General features: G+C 33.4%; 1 pseudogene; it reads left to right on the forward strand.

Moving 5' to 3' along the window:
* Nucleotides 1-6,285: 6,285 nt before the first annotated feature.
* On the forward strand, nt 6,286-8,039 carry LOC125861451 (uncharacterized; annotated as a pseudogene).
* Nucleotides 8,040-8,541: the final 502 nt, after the last annotated feature.

The following is an 8,541-nucleotide window of genomic DNA, read 5'->3' on the forward strand; positions in this document are numbered from 1 at the left end:
TTATTTCAGTATGATTTTCATCCGAAAAGATTGAGACTTTGATGTTCTTGAATTGTATTCTTGAATTGCTTTAGTTCTTGAATTTGGGATGAGATTGAGGAGTTCTTGAGAGTTTAAGGTTGATTTTAGAGTTATTTTGAGTTAGGTTCTTGGGTAACTTCTTTGGGTATCTGAATCAAAAGGGAATTTGAGAAAAAGAACCGAGTTTAGGCAAATTGGGGTCAAAAAACAAAGAAGGAAAAGTCGGCAGAATTGCGTACCAGGTCTCGGACCTGTTCCTCAGGATTGGAAAAATCTTCCTCGTGTCGCGGAGCAGTAACGGACCGCTCTACCTCAAAATTTATTTCGCAATCAAATATTTAAATGCATCTCCGCGTCACGGACTTGCTTCCAAACAGTGATTTCTTGATCTTTTCTCATGTTTAACTATCTTAAAATACCCCTAAACATCATGAGATCTTTCCTATCACAATCCTTGAATCCACAATTCAATTCAAGGATCAGGTTAAGAGTCAAGTGATGACATGTTAAAAGTCAAGTTAAGAGAAGTTAAGAGTCAAGTCAAGAGAAGTTCATAGAGTTTTCCAAGAGTCTTTTACAAATGTTTTAATTTGATATAAGACTTGAGTTTTGAGTTGAGTAAAGAGTAAAGTTTGAAGTTCATTTCTTCAAAAGAGTATATCGGGACAATGTATTCACAAAGAGTAAAAAAATATTTTCACATTTAAAGATGAAAGGAAACCTTGATTTCCAAAAGAGCATTTGAGCTAGTTTTTCAGTTAAAGAGTAAATGCTTTCAGAATTAAGCAAGATAGGGAACTTGGATTTCTAAGAAGAGCCTTTGAGCTACGTTTTTGAGCAATTATCTCAAATCACAGAAAGAAGTATGTTTTTTTTAAAAAAATATAAGAGCTAGTATCATAATTTGGGAGTAGTATTGAGCACCGATATGGGGGAGGATTCAGACAACTCACAACCCCCATAAACCATGTAGCCACCATGGGCAGAAAAAGATCATACTTTTTAGATGATTCCTTAGTGTTTTTTAGGATAGACTAGTGGATCCACTTAGTAGTTCAGCTTCTATACCCCCGGCAAGGTATAAGACGGCCCTAGCAGCGAGGCAAAATGATGTATCATCACGATAGCTCTTAAGTGATGGTTGTCAGTTAGAGAAACTCCCACATCAATATTTTTTATTTTTATATGCATCAGAAATATTTATATTTTCATATACAAATAGAGTTCATATTGTATCTTTGCATACATACAAATTTACTATTGTTTTTCTAAATACACATAGTTGAAACCATGTTTTGAAGATTTTCTTTATATTGCATTTATTTACACTACTTTATATTGAAATTAGTTGAGTTGAGTTGAGCCAGGTAAGTTATTCAGTTCCTTTCAAGCTTATGTCTTATTTTAGAATTCCCCTCGCATACTCATATATTCAATGTACTGATGCCATTTGTCCTGCATCTTATTATGATGTAAACACAGGTAACTAGGATCGGCATCCAGCGCACCATTGATCCAGTTGAGCTTTTCAGAGTCTTGTGGTGAGCCTCCTTGCCTTTCAGAGGATCCCTTTTATTGCTTTCAGTATTATTATCAGTTCATTAGGATGTCATGGGGCTTGTCCCGACATCCATCTTAGTTGTTTTAGATGTTTCATAGATAGTCAATCAAATGTTAGTTCATTCGTCATTATCTTGTTATTGGCTTATGTTCAGATTTGAGTTGCCACTTTGGCTAAGTTAAATGTTTATTTTCTTAAAACATTTTGAGTTTAGTTTTGAGACATGTTGAGTTATCTTGTATTTGGATTCGCTTTCTTATGTCCAAGGGTTCGCTTGGGGCAGCAATGGTTCTTGACTGTCGGTACGTCCAGGGTGTAAGGTCAGGGCATGACAACTATGATCGATATCTCAGAGACAAATACCCTCCTAATTAATGTTTATTAAGGGACGTGTAAATAGCATATTCGACAAATAATTTGAAGTGGAGAAAGTATTATTTTTTTATATTTCCAATAAATAATCAAAATGCAAGACACAATTTAGTAACTCTATTTTATTTATTGATGTTCAACTACATATACATTCACTTCAATTTTCTTTTTGTTTTATACATTTTGCAAATATTTATAGATTAATTAATTGTACTTCTAGTTAATAGCCACTAACCATGCCATTACCTATCTATTATGATTTTTCATGTATCTCAAATGTTAATTAATACAATATTCTAAGTAATATTTTAGCATTTTCATGGCGATAATTTAGCCTAAGGCCACGAAAGCAAAGTAAGCTACATTCTTCTTCAAATTTATGTTGCCTGAACTTTTCAAAAAACAATAACAAGCACATGTCAGATACTTTGAAAATAACATATTTTTGGAGAACTTCATACGAGTTACATAGTATTACATAATTTTAAACCATTCATATATAAATTTTAAGCTAACAATAGTAGTCATAATAATGACTAAGGCTCACTTCGATATTTTTTGTGGCACATTCGTCGAAAAAAACTCTTACTTTTATCTAGCCACCAAAAAAAGTCATCACTTAAAATTTCATTTATTGTTGTGGTTGTTAAAAGTGGAGCTAACTATTGGAAGGGGTTTAATTGAATCTCTTTAGTTGCGATATAATATTGAGTAAATAAGATAAATAGTTTTGTATATGTACACATTGTTAAATTCCCTTAACATTTAGGGAACTTTTGTGTCATAGTAAAACTGATTTAAAAGTTAGTTTATGCCTCAATTCAAATTTCAAGTCAAACATTGTTTTTTGAATTCTCTCATTAGAAGGAATAGAATTTCTAGTTGTGCCACTAATCGAAGTTATGCTGTTTTTGTGTGAAGTGCTGACAGTAGATACTACCAAGATTAGATGCAAGGTAATGCTAGTTATTGGTTAGGGAGTTCTAGTGCAAACTTTCTCAGCAGGGAAGCTTCCCTACAATATATCCATTATTACCCAAGTTACCTAACTTCAATGGTGAATCCAACCAAATTATAGGAGGTCTTCATGGTGGCGGTGGCGGTGGGGGTGGCGGTAGTGGTGGTGGTGGTGGAGGTGATGGAGGTAGTGATGGGGTTTTGGTGATGGATTTGGATTTGGCGATGCTCATGGATCGGTTAAAAATGATAGATTTAGACAAATTCTAGGGGGCTTAATTAATTGGTGGTGGTGGTGGTGGTGCAAGAGGAGGAGGACGTAGTGATGGTGGATCTATTTTTGGCTTTGGATATGGTGAGGTCACCACTTCGGTGCAAATGGTGGTGGAGGCGGCGGTAGAGGTGGTGGTGAAGGAGGAGGGTAGTGATGGAGGATCTTGTTTTGGCATTGGATATAGTGAGGGTCATGGATGGGGAGAAAACGACTGGGTAGTGGTCAAAGTGGTGTAGTTGTTTGGTGCTAGAGGAGTATGGGTCCATGGTGGTTGTGGCAATTGATTCCAACATTTGCCCAAATAACTATTTTTCATGTGTGTGCTATATCACCAATGGTTCTTACTTAAACATTTTCCTTGTGCCAACTCTTTTATTATTAGATAAATTGTCATAATATTGACATGATGTAATTCTACTCATGTCTTGACCAATTCAACTTTTTATAGTAATGAATATTTTTTAATTATCCAATGATCAAGAACGTCCATGATTCAAACGATAAAATTAGAATTTCAAAATAGGGATCAAGGGATATCGGGGGCTAGGCCTTACCCTAGCCTACAACAACAAAGTTGATAACCAATCCATTCATCAATAATAGGAAGAACATACAACACACAAGTATACAACGATCCTACGCCTAAATGCCCACACCTTTAATTCATTGACAAAAATAATGTCCTTTTTATATATCTGACTGACACTAGGTAAAAAATATTGAGAAATTTAAAAGTTGTGAAAAGATAAAAAAGAAATTCATTTTTTTAAAAACAGACTAGTTTTAATCTCCTTCAATTATTTAAAATCTAAATACAAAATTTCAAAGAAAGAAAAAGTTAAAGGTCACTCAAACAAGAAATACAAAAAAAAAATAATTGTGAATGCCTCTTTAAAATAGTGTAGCTACTTCAAATTTCTTCATAGTTGCCTCATTTCACATTTATGCCCCCTAACTTTGGGTGTGCATGAGTAGACACTTAAACTTGTTTAAAGTTGAACACGTAGATACAAGAGTTCCTGGTGGGAAAATATACCTATGATACCACATAAGACACAAATCGCCATGTGGGATGCCACATAAGACGCATTAGTTTATTTGTTTAACTTTATACAAGTTTAAATGTACTTGTACACACCCAAATTTGAAGGACATAAATATGAAATGAGGTCAGGTTAAAGGGTATATTGAAAGGAAAAATCTTTCAGAAGAACTTAATTTCTTCTAATTTTTAAGAATCATACAACTCAAATGTGACAATTTTATCTTTCTTATAAGAAATAAAGTTCAAAATGTTGCCCAAGAAATCATCATTTTTTTAGGCATAATACATTAATGTTCTCTTTAACATGACTTTATCTGGAACCAAAACCTTCCAACTTTGGGTGTGCACAAGTAGATACTTAAACTTGTATAGAGTTGAACAAGAACATACACATGTCCTACTTGGCGTTATACGTGGAGATTCACATCCAACGCGGTACCATACATGTACTATGCTACTTACGACGCATGTGTCTACTTTTTCAGCTTCTTAAAAATTTAAAAGTGTCTACTTTTGCACACCAAAAGTTGCAGGGTATAGATGCAAACTTAAGGCAAGTTAAATGGCATATTAATGTATTATGCCTTTTATGTATATAGGGATAAGGCACAAGTACCCCCCAAAGTCTATGATCAAAATTCCAGAGATAGACCTTAACATAACTAAAGTCCTATTAACCCCCTCCCCCTAAACTCATTTTTTTTGTAATTTTGTACACCTTTTGGCTTAAGTGGCACACCCCGTGACTCCACGTAGTTGAGGCGTGTGGGAGATATTTTGATCTCACGTAAGTCAATATGGTGTACAAATTTACAAAAAAAAAAGGGATTCATGGGGGTAATATGCCCTTAGTTTAGTTAAAGTGTATATCTATGAGATTTCATCATAATCTAGAAGGTACTTGCACCTTATCCCATTTATATAGATATTTCAAAAGGTCAAAAAAGAAAGCAAATTATAGACTTTTTTCATTCTTTTTTTTTCTATAACCCCTCCCCACAAACCACCACCCCGATAATCTTTTTTATATATAGTTTAATTTAAAATTTGTGTTCACTCACTTTTATATATGTGTAACCACATACTTTATCCGACTCACCAAATTAATGCCACATAAGTTTAGTGAAATCATAATAAGAAGAAGGGTCTCCTCGAATATTCCACCTTCTACAAATAATAAATAAGTATTGACAAAATATCCAAAAATTGTGATTCTTTTTCTAAAAGACTAAAGTGCTACCTTCTAAAATAGTAAATAAGTATTGACCAAATATTCAAATATCGTAAAAAAATTTCTAAAAGAACCACCTTCTACAAATAATAAGTAAGTATTGACTAAATATCCAAATATCGTGATTTTTTTTTCTAAAAGATCTAAAGTTTTATATCAATCTTATCTTATCAATTTCATCCTTATCTATCTTAAAATTTACTTTCATCTTCTCATTTTAATTGTCTATATATAGTCCTCAATATTTCAATCCTCAAACCACATTACTTCTCAATTATTATTCTTTAAGTTTTCTTTACTCTTTTTGTTTCCTACAAGGATTTACTAATATCCATCTTCATATAAACATGACTTGTTCATATGAAATGAAAACTTGTCGAGATATAGTTCCTTATATGGAACTAGTTTCGACAATCAATAGTGCTCAAATGGTGGTATGTTGACTTCGAACTATTTTTTTCTTCTAATTGACATTAATCTATAAGTAATTTGTTTTTTTCACTTAAGTTGTTTGGAATATTTTTGAAAAAGGTTTATGTGATTATTATTTTTTTAATGTGGGAACTAAGAGATGGCTTCTAATGTAGCACCAAAACTTTGACATATTTTCTCAATTGCATAATGATGTTGAAGCATTAAAAGTACCCAAAAAATTGATTGATGAGAGGAGGAAAAAAACAATCTTTTGTAATGTTAGCTTCCGAATTAAACCTTCTAAAGACGAAGCGAATTGTTACACCATTTATAAACCACAAAATGTTAGGACAGATCCCACAGACAAATAAATTAGTGATCCTCAACATCTTAATCGTAAATACAAGGAGATGCTACATGAATGGGTATCTGAAAGGAGACAACGTGAAAGTGCAGCATTTGACATGGTAAACACAATTTTTATGATGTATTTTTTTATATGAATGTTGAAACTTCTTAGTTTCCTCAAGTATGTTGACAAATGAATTATGTATAGGAAATATTACCTAAATACACATCTTATTTTACCATAATCTCTTAAACTTCCTACCATTTGATTTTTTTTTCAAAAGTCCCCTCTGGAATGCATCACTCTCCTCTCGCTGATACATCCCTATCCCCCTCTCGGATACATCCCTCTCCTTTCCGATACATCTCTCACCTATGTGTCTGGATGTCGAGATGATGTATCCGAAAGTCCAGTGATATTTCCAGATGTCCTATCCCCCCCTCTCTCTGATATATCCCTCCCCTCTTGGATACATCCCTCACCTATGTATCCGAATGTCCAAATATGTATTCGGAAGTCTATTAATGTATCCGAGATTCTTAAATTTTAAGTTTTTTTTGTAATTTGAAAATGAGTAGGGATATAATGTAATTAGCTCTTAACACTATGGTATTTAAGTAAATTATACTTGCATATATTCATCTATCTAGCAATATGTGTTTGTTGTTCAAAAGGAATGTCTCAAAAAACCCCTAACATGTATGATATTTTAATTTCTTTACATCATGCTTTCAAATTGGAATTTACCGAATACCAATTTTGTGAATCCTCCACTTAATTATATTGTTGCTCATTTTCTCTTCCTTTTTTTTTCAGAAAAAAAAAAGTGAAATTTATTTTGTGTGTGTTAGGCGATAATCAAAATTGTTTTCTTGTTTCAAATTAGTATGAGATGAATTTGTAATTATCGGCCACATTCAAGACTTCTGTAGAGTTCTATATTGTATGATTTTCTTTTTAATTATTCAAAAATTATCTAGCTTGTTCCTATCCGAAGGGCCAATAAATCTCTAACGAAATGATAAATCAAGAAAATGAGAGCATGTGAGTATAATTACTTCTAATGTATCAATAATTACTATACATAAACTTCACAAAAAATCTTATTGGATTGCAATATTACACTAACAAGAACAAAGGTCTCATGTATCGATCAATTGTGTAGGTAAAAAATTATATATTCTAAGGTTTTGATAAGTTGAAGATGGAAGTGGATCAAGAAACTAATGAAGTAAGAGAGGTAAGCTCTTACATTATATGCATTTTGTTGGATAATAATTGTTTGTTTGACCAAGTTTTTAAAAAAAGCTAAAAGTGCTATATATATACACACACACACTAAGTTGTCCTTATTAATCCAAAGGTTGGGGTTGTTGAGAAATGCTCCAAGAAAAGAAATGGAGAATGTTCCATCTTGAAGAGGGAGGTCAAAAAGTTTCTCGGTGAAGCATGGAACAACCTCACGAATAGGGATTTCAAACACAAAAACAGGGTAAGTTTACATTACACTATTTATTAGCAGCTTTTTTTTTGTATTTTATGTATTTTTACGACTTTACTTTTTAAACGAAAGGATATTGGAATGGCAGAAGAAGAATCCTCCCAAAAATAAAAAATAGAATCTTCAATCTTAGAGGGAAAGCTCGAAACAAAGGGCCAAATAAGAAAATTCACACCAAAGGAAAATAGAAGCAAGAATATTTTTTCAACAACCTAAATTGGTGCTGGCATCACAAGGTTCAACAAATTGTGGGAGGTCTAGTTGGAAATGGCGACAGAGCTAGTAATGGTGCAAATGGTGGCAACAACGAATAAGGGAGAGGCAGCGGAGACTATAATTTAGTTTTGTTAGTTGAAACTATTTATGCCCTAAGAGTTTGATGATATCTTGAAAGAGATCACTTTGAGTTTTGTTCTATCAGTAAGATTTGGGTTTTCTAGAAACAAGATCTCAATTGGTATATTTTTTCTAGATTAGAGTAATTATGTTTCTGGGAATATGGGGGATGAATTTAGTGTGGGTGATGATGAATTTATGGTGAGAATGAGTGATTTGAGGGATTTGGGAGGTGGAGAAACAGTTAGGGAGGATTTAGAAGAAGTGGGAAATGATTTGTAAGTGGGGTTTTTTAAAATTAGAGGTCGTCCGGGTCGGGTCGGTCAAGCTAGAGTTGGACCTACGAGACCACGCTTACAGTCCATAGGTTCATCTACGGTCCGTAGATCACCTTCACACTTTGTAAAATTTCAAACACTTACCTGGGATCTACGGACGCCATTTATGGTCTGTAGAATGAACTACGGACCGTAGATGGGG

Source organism: Solanum stenotomum, chromosome 4, assembly GCF_019186545.1.
Source record: "Solanum stenotomum isolate F172 chromosome 4, ASM1918654v1, whole genome shotgun sequence".
In the NCBI taxonomy this organism is placed as follows: domain Eukaryota; kingdom Viridiplantae; phylum Streptophyta; class Magnoliopsida; order Solanales; family Solanaceae; genus Solanum; species Solanum stenotomum.